Genomic DNA, 9721 nt, shown 5'->3' on the forward strand with positions numbered 1-9721 from the left:
TTATCAAATAATGATAATCTAAAATATCCTGTTTACACACGACCATTACATAATGGTTTACAATACAAATATGTTACAACAAAATAAATTTCTTGAATGCAGTTTTTACACAATATCATACAAGTATGGACTCCAAATCTCGTCCTTATTTAAGTATGCGACAGCGGAAGCTCTTAATAATCACCTGAGAATAAACATGTTTAAAACGTCAACAAAAATGTTGGTGAGTTATAGGTTTAACCTATATATATCAAATCATAATAATAGACCACAAGATTTCATATTTCAATACACATCCCATACATAGAGATAAAAATCATTCATATGGTGAAAACCTGGTAACCGACATTAACAAGATGCATATATAAGAATATCCCCATCATTCCGGGACACCCTTCGGATATGATATAAATTTCGAAGTACTAAAGCATCCGGTTCTTTGGATGGGGTTTGTTAGGCCCAATAGATCTATCTTTAGGATTCGCGTCAATTAGGGTGTCTGTTCCCTAATTCATAGATTACCAGACTTAATAAAAAGGGGCATATTCGATTTCGATAATTCAACCATAGAATGTAGTTTCACGTACTTGTGTCTATTTTGTAAATCATTTATAAAACCTGCATGTATTCTCATCCCAAAAATATTAGATTTTAAAAGTGGGACTATAACTCACTTTCACAGATTTTTACTTCGTCGGGAAGTAAGACTTGGCCACTGGTTGATTCACGAACCTATAACAATATATACATATATATCAAAGTATGTTCAAAATATATTTATAACACTTTTAATATATTTTGATGTTTTAAGTTTATTAAGTCAGCTGTCCTCGTTAGTAACCTACAACTAGTTGTCCACAATTAGATGTACATAAATAAATCGATAAATATTATCTTGAATCAATCCACGACCCAGTGTATACGTATCTCAGTATTGATCACAACTCAAACTATATATATTTTGGAATCAACCTCAACCCTGTATAGCTAACTCCAACATTCACATATAGAGTGTCTATGGTTGTTCCGAAATATATATAGATGTGTCGACATGATAGGTCGAAACATTGTATACGTGTCTATGGTATCTCAAGATTACATAATATATAATACAAGTTGATTAAGTTATGGTTGGAATAGATTTGTTACCAATTTTCACGTAGCTAAAATGAGAAAAATTATCCAATCTTGTTTTACCCATAACTTCTTCATTTTAAATCCGTTTTGAGTGAATAAAATTGCTATGGTTTCATATTGAACTCTATTTTATGAATCTAAACAAAAAAAGTATAGGTTTCTAGTCGGAAAAATAAGTTACAAGTCATTTTTGTAAAGGTAGTCATTTCAGTCGAAAGAACGACGTCTAGATGACCATTTTAGAAAACATACTTCCACTTTGAGTTTAACCATAATTTTTGGATATAGTTTCATGTTCATAATAAAAATCATTTTCTCAGAATAACAACTTTTAAATCAAAGTTTATCATAGTTTTTAATTAACTAACCCAAAACAGCCCGCGGTGTTACTACGACGGCGTAAATCCGGTTTTACGGTGTTTTTTGTGTTTCCAGGTTTTAAATCATTAAGTTAGCATATCATATAGATATAGAACATGTGTTTAGTTGATTTTAAAAGTCAAGTTAGAAGGATTAACTTTTGTTTGCGAACAAGTTTAGAATTAACTAAACTATGTTCTAGTGATTACAAGTTTAAACCTTCGAATAAGATAGCTTTATATGTATGAATCGAATGATGTTATGAACATCATTACTACCTTAAGTTCCTTGGATGAACCTACTGGAAAAGAGAAAAATGGATCTAGCTTCAATGGATCCTTGGATGGCTCAAAGTTCTTGAAGCAAAATCATGACACGAAAACAAGTTCAAGTAAGATCATCACTTGAAATAAGATTGTTATAGTTATAGAAATTGAACCAAAGTTTGAATATGATTATTACCTTGTATTAGAATGATAACCTACTGTAAGAAACAAAGATTTCTTGAGGTTGGATGATCACCTTACAAGATTGGAAGTGAGCTAGCAAACTTGAAAGTATTCTTGATTTTATGAAACTAGAACTTTTGGAATTTATGAAGAACACTTAGAACTTGAAGATAGAACTTGAGAGAGTTCAATTAGATGAAGAAAATTGAAGAATGAAAGTGTTTGTAGGTGTTTTTGGTCGTTGGTGTATGGATTAGATATAAAGGATATGTAATTTTGTTTTCATGTAAATAAGTCATGAATGATTACTCATATTTTTGTAATCTTATGAGATATTTCATGCTAGTTGCCAAATGATGGTTCCCACATGTGTTAGGTGACTCACATGGGCTGCTAATAGCTTATCATTGGAGTGTATATACCAATAGTACATACATCTAAAAGCTGTGTATTGTATGAGTACGAATACGGGTGCATACGAGTAGAATTGTTGATGAAACTGAACGAGAATGTAATTGTAAGCATTTTTGTTAAGTAGAAGTATTTTGATAAGTGTATTGAAGTCTTTCAAAAGTGTATAAATACATATTAAAACACTACATGTATATACATTTTAACTGAGTCGTTAAGTCATCGTTAGTCGTTACATGTAAGTGTTGTTTTGAAACCTTTAGGTTAACGATCTTGTTAAATGTTGTTAACCCAATGTTTATAATAACAAAAGAGATTTTAAATTATTATATTATCATGATATTATGATGTACGAATATCTCTTAATATGATATATATACATTAAATGTCGTTACAACGATAAACGTTACATATATGTCTCGTTTCAAAATCATTAAGTTAGTAGTCTTGTTTTTACATATGTAGTTCATTGTTAATATAATTAATGATATGTTTACTTATCATAATATCATGTTAACTATATATATAACCATATATATGTCATCATATAGTTTTTTACAAGTTTTAACGTTCGTGAATCACCGGTCAACTTGGGTGGTCAATTGTCTATATGAAACCTATTTCAATTAATCAAGTCTTAACAAGTTTGATTGCTTAACATGTTGGAAACATTTAATCATGTAAATATCAATCTCAATCAATATATATAAACATGGAAAAGTTCGGGTCACTACAAATTATACCACAACTGAGAAAGAGCTCTTCGCGGTTGTCTTCGCATTTGATAAATTTCGTCCCTATTTGGTGTTGTCCAAGACCATTGTCTATACCGACCACTCGGCCCTTAAATATCTTTTTGCTAAGAAAGATGCCAAGCAATGTCTCATTCATTGGGTTCTTCTGTTGCAAGAATTTGATATTGAGATTCGTGATAAAAAGGGGGTCGAGAATCTTGCCGTTGACCATTTATCTCGACTTGAGAATCCTAATTTAGAGAAGGTCAATGAGTCGGATATAAAGGACACGTTTCCTGATAAATTCTTAATTCGGATCGATAATGACTCGGAAGTTCCTTGGTTTGCCGATTACGCAAATTATCTAGCTTCAGGTGTTCTTCAGAAAGGATTTTCTTATCAGCAAAAGAAGAAATTCTTCGCGGATTTGAAATATTACTTTTGGGATCACCCCCATCTTTTTCGAGTTTGTGCGGATCAAGTGATTCGTCGGTGTGTATACGGTAAAGAAGCTCAGCAAATTCTTGAGCATTATCATCAAGGTCCCACCGGTGGTCACCATAGACCAAACCATACCGATAGGAAAGTTTTTGATTCGGGTTTTTATTGGCCCTTCATCTTTAAGGATGTTTATGCGTTTGTCCGCACTTGTGATGCGTGTCAAAGAACGAGCACAATCACAAAATGTGATGAGATGCCTCAAACCGGCATCCAAGTGTGTGAAGTTTTTGATGTATGGGGAATTGACTTTATGGGCCCTTTCCCGAGTTCTCACAACTGCAAATATATCTTAGTAGCCGTCGATTATGTGTCTAAATGAACGGAGGCCAAAGCTCTACCCACTAATGATACACGGGTCATGGTGAACTTCTTAAAAAGTCTCTTCGCGCACTTTGGAATCCCAAAGGCGCTCATTTCCGATCGTGGCACCCATTTTACTAAGAACCTCCTTGAAAAAGTGTTAAAAAGTATGGTGTTACTTATAGATTCTCCACCACTTATCACCCACAAACGAGCGGGCAAGTGGAGAATACTAATCGTTCTCTATAACGTATTCTCAAAAAAACGGTTAATGATAATCCGAAGATTTTACAACGCAAATTAGATGACGCGTTGTGGGCTTTTCGAACCGCATTCAAAACACCTATAGGAACCACACCGTTTTGACTTGTCTACAGAAAAACGTGCCATCTTTCGGTGGAATTAGAACATCGAGCATATTGGGCATTGAAGAATTGTAATATGGATTTAGAAAAAGTAGGAGAAAGTAGGACGTCTCAATTAAATGAGTTGGATGAATTAAGGTTAGACGCATATGAGAGCTCCGTTTTATATAAAGAAAAGACTAAACGATGGCATGATGCCCGTTTAAGAGATAAGAAGGAGTTTGCTCCGGGGGATAAGGTTCTTGTTTTTAATTCGCGGTTTAAATTTCCCCCGGAAAGTTGAAGTCCCGTTGGACGGGACCTTATGAGGTCAAGAGAGCATTTTCGACAGGTTATGTCGAGTTAATAGGGAACGGCAATACGTTTAAGGTGAATGGTCATCGTCTAAAACTCTATTTTGATGGAGTTGTTGTTGATAAATATGATGACATCACCCTGTACCCAAAAAGTTAACTAACGTGGGTACGAGTCGCGTGAAAGACTCTTTAATAAATGGTCACACTTGTACCTTTTGTTCGTTTGTAAGTTTTTCTTTTATTTTTATTTTTACTTTTGCATACATTTTTTTTAAACTGAAAAAGCATAAAAAGTATAAAACTCTAAAAAAAAAAGCTGGGATGCTCATCGCGAACAGGATAGAACCCATTGCGACCGCGGTTAGATGATAGAAATTTAACTACCGGATACTAGGTCTATCGCGACCAGGATAAGGCATATCGCGACCGCGATACAGGCTATCTGAAAAACTGGTACCAGGTCTATGCTCATCGCGACTGGGATACATCCCATCGCGACCGCGATTCGGGCCCCAGCTCCAATTCATTTTTGCTTTTAATTGCTGTTTTGGTTTCAAAAACACACACACACATACAGGCCTCCTGGGTTCCATAACAGGATCAGCAAAACCCCGGACCAAGTGATGGGTCCTTCTGGGGTTCTTTTGAGAAGCTTTTATGTTAATGGCGAGGGCGCGTATGTGCGCATGTGTAGTTGTTTAGACAATTTTTAATTTATGTCTGTTTCTATTTTTGGATGACTGTTTTTGATATTTTTTTTAAACTATGTACTTGGTTATGTTGATGGGGCATTTCGGTACCGCGGTGGTACCACCCCATCCTTGCATGTGTGGTTTATTTTATTTGCAGGTTATGATGATTCGCATGCTGTTGATTTTCAAAGACTGGCATTAAGTTCAGCACTTTATTGCATTTGATGATAATTGTGTGATTGATGTTCGAGTAGATGCCGATGTTCTTATGCTGGCAGTAAGTTCAGCGCCATCGTGCACCGTCTCTCCATGATCTTCGGATCTAAAATTTCGGGTTTTTATTTTTCTTTTCCCTTTTCACTATAGTCCTCTCGAATTTATCTTTAATTACAAGATTTTATGTAAATGAGGGCATTACATGATCTTAAGTGTGGGGGGGGGAGATAAATCCTCGCGGACATTTGTCGCCAATTTGAAAATTTTATGGACTTTTTGATTAAGTTTTTGTTAAAAAAAAATAAATAAAGGGAGCAAAGTCTTCCAGGATTTAAAAAAATCCAAATTGTAGGATGATTCAAGTGCATCCATAAAGGAAATCAAGTCTTCCGAATGCCCATCTTACTTGGTGTAGGAGACTTCCTAATCTACATCATTTCATATTGACATTGGTTAATACTTCATTTCACAATATATTACACCGATGTATCGTACTGTGGGAAGAGGAGCCTTGAGCTTCACAAAGTGATGTCTTCTTTAGGAAGAGCAATGGCTTTGTCCTAGCGTTTGCTTAGACTACGCACGCCATGGCCAAAAACCATGGTAACCTTTAAAATACGGGAATGTAGTATCTGCTTCCTACATTTTCTTAAAACTAGCATAAAAGCTAGATGCGTGGGAAGTGGGGTCCAAGGACCTTAAATAAATTAAAAGTATTTAAACACTTCTGGGAGAATCGAGTCCACACATGTTGTTCTTAGGAAGTAAAGTCTTCCGAACTTGTAAGTAAAGTCTTACAAGTTATGCTTATTTCAAAAGACCATTGCTTGAAAGTAAAAAGACCATTGCTTGAAAGTAAAGTCTTTCAGGTTTCGTGCAATAGACCCTCCAAGAATTTTACACTCAAGGTAGTTCGCTTCAGTGCAACTACCCGTGTGGCTGTCCCATAATCGGGAAGGCTTGTATGCACAACGGCTTTTTGAGCCAAATCACGAAATTGATGGACCTCTTAATTAGCCACGTGGGGCACTAATTCCACAAACCTCCGTCAATGCTTTCGCCCTACTATGAGAGAAACCATAGAGTTGTGATAGAAAGCTTGATGAGTACCGGTCATCCTGTGCCCGAATTGACCATAAAGATAGGGGTAACCAGTCCCCTACGCTTTGGCGCACCCACCTTAACCTAAATTCTGGAATTGATGAATTAATTGGTGTTTTGGGGGCATGGAGGTGAAATAGGGATAGCCAGAGCGGGTTGATTAGAGGAGCATACTTTTTGAAGGCGTATACTTTGTGCACGATAGATTTCTTGGGGAACGGTAATTTTTGTGATATTTATAGCCCTTGTTCATTTTGGGGTTTACTTTATGATTTTCATGGTGATTGAAGCTTATGATTTATATCTTATTGATAATTTGAGTTGATGGCTATCCCGTGAATCCTACGTGATTGGTCAAAGTCAAGGAGGTCAAAAGTTTGAGTTTATGACATTTTATATTTGATAATTGATGTTTTGGTGTCCTTTGCGAAGATGGAGTTGACTTTGACCGGGGGAATGGTTGTGATGGGTAGATTTAGGCTTGAATTGTGGTTAATTTGATTGTTTTGTTGAAGACTTGAACCTTGTGTTTCCTATATTGAAGACTACGCGGTATGGAATTATTGCACCTAAAGATTGATATCGGTATGTCTTGATTTCTTAATTCTTGAAGACTTGTCCAAGTGTGTTTATTCCTATATTAGTCGACTCTATTTGAAGATAGACTTGTTTGAGGACAAGCAAGGTTCAAGTGTGGGAGATTCGATATCGCTCAAATTATACATATTTTACATCGCGATATCGACTCGAGTTACCGCAACAACTCGCCAGAGTACATAATTCATTTCACGTTTCAAACCTCAAGAAATGTCTTGCAAAGGAAGATCTCACCATTCCTCTTGAAGAAATCCAAATCGACGAGAAACTACGATTCATAGAAAAACCAGTCGAAATCATGGACCGTGAAGTTAAACGGCTCAAGCAGAGTAACATACCAATCGTTAATGTTCGTTGGAATGCTCGAAGGGGTCCTGAGTTTACTTGGGAACGAGAGGATCAGATGAAACAAAAGTACCCACATTTGTTTACCGATGACGCAAAATAGGTACAATTTTAAAATTTCGGGACGAAATTTATTTAACGGGTAGGTACTGTAACGACCCGGATTTTTCCGATCATTTTATATCTATGAGATTAATATTTACATAAATTAAACCTTACCAACATGATAAGCAATCTAAATTGTTGAGACTTATGTTTTTGAAAAGAGTTTTACACAACGTTTGACCGTCCAATTTGACCGATGATATCACGAACTATATAACATACGATAATTATACGTTTGTGTATATATATATTTATATATATATTTAACATGATCTAAGGATAGTTTAACATCTCATTGTATACTAATAACAATGAGTTATAAGTATATTTTGAAACTACTAACTTAAGTTTTCAAAACGATAACTATACGTAACGTTCTTTGACATAAATACATATAACTTATAATGCTTATACATGTATCATATAGATATGTATTTAATCACCTTTAAAGGGCTTTTATACATAAAATAATATAAGTATATTTACAAAAGATAGTTATATTTTAATTCTCGTTTCGTTTTCTCAAGATTTCTATACGTATATCAAGGGTATATGTACCCGTATCATACCCAGCTTCTATACATATTTACTATTGGTATATACACATCAAATAAACATCCTAATCAACACCTAATCAGCCCTTATTGCTGCCCTCAAGGAGAGGTAATTAGAAATTGGATGCTAGCATGATATTTATACAAAATAACAAATGAAAATTTTGTTTTTGTCTCCCCATGATTCACGCCATTTATGGCTATAAGTATCATCATTTTTGATTCAATTTCTACTACCATTTCTTAGCTAAACACACACACACTTATAAGCCTTAAACACTTTAATCATCTCAGAAAATAACCATGAAGATGTAGCTTCAAAAACAACACTTAATCATCATAAGAAATTCCTTTCAAGAACACTTCAATAATCCTTCCAACTATACAAGTTTACTTCCAATCTTTCAATCCCACTCCACCACTCTTTTGGTTCTAGGATTTTTCTTATCTTTTGCAGTAACTTTATCCAAGTAACTTGAGGTAGTAACCTTATTCATAACCTTATTCGATTCATATTTATATAGCTATCTTATTTTGTGTTGTAAAATTTTAACAACAAGAACATAGTTTGAAAGATTTCAAACTTGTTCGCAAACTAAATAGATCCTTCTAACTTAACTTTTAAAACACTTCAAGACCTGTAATATATCATAATGATATGCTAACTTAACAAGATACAACTTGTTTTTACAAAGAACACCTTAAAACTGAATCTACGTCGTCGGAGTGCAACCGGGGGCTGTTTTGGGTTGGATAACTAAAAACCGTTTTAAACATTGAATTAGAAGTTCATATCTTGGAAAAATGATATTTCTTATGAATATGTTAACACATAAAAATTTCATGGTTTAACTCAAAGTGTAAGTATTTTTAGAAAAATGATCATTAAATGTTGTTTTTATGATGGAAAATGATCACTTTCATAAGTTTCACCAAAGTTTGAACTATAACCTGTGATTCCGAATGTAAACCAAGGTATTTACAGTTCATATTCTTAAAATTTGACTCGATCCAAGAAAGTGGCAAGATGAACCAACAAAAACGGAGTTGTAATGAAGAAACTACGACTAAAACAAGATCAGGTATCCGAAGCTAGTTTAGCTACGAAAATATTTGGAGAAAAATTTAATTAATCATATCTTTTCTAATTAATATAATATTTTATATATAATTATTTATGATTCGATTTTATATATTTCAGGACCACCCGTAAACAACACGAGAAGATTAATCATAAGACCTCATGATTGTACGCAACACGTCATTTGACAACACGGTACTTTATGTACGCAACACGTCATTTGACAACATGGTACCATGGGTCGAGATTAATTCTAATCAATACGAATACGATGAGGTCTTTATTTATTTTATTGAGCAACTAATTTTGGACCACTAACATCAGACTGCTAACTACGGACTAAGAAAATATTAAAAGTATTATAAGTATATATATGTATATATATATATATATATAAATATATATATATATATATATATATGTAACGATTACTTGAAAAGAAAATATGTTGATATATTATATATATGGTTAGGTTCG

This window comes from Rutidosis leptorrhynchoides, chromosome 8 (assembly GCF_046630445.1).
Source record: "Rutidosis leptorrhynchoides isolate AG116_Rl617_1_P2 chromosome 8, CSIRO_AGI_Rlap_v1, whole genome shotgun sequence".
Lineage (NCBI taxonomy): Eukaryota > Viridiplantae > Streptophyta > Magnoliopsida > Asterales > Asteraceae > Rutidosis > Rutidosis leptorrhynchoides.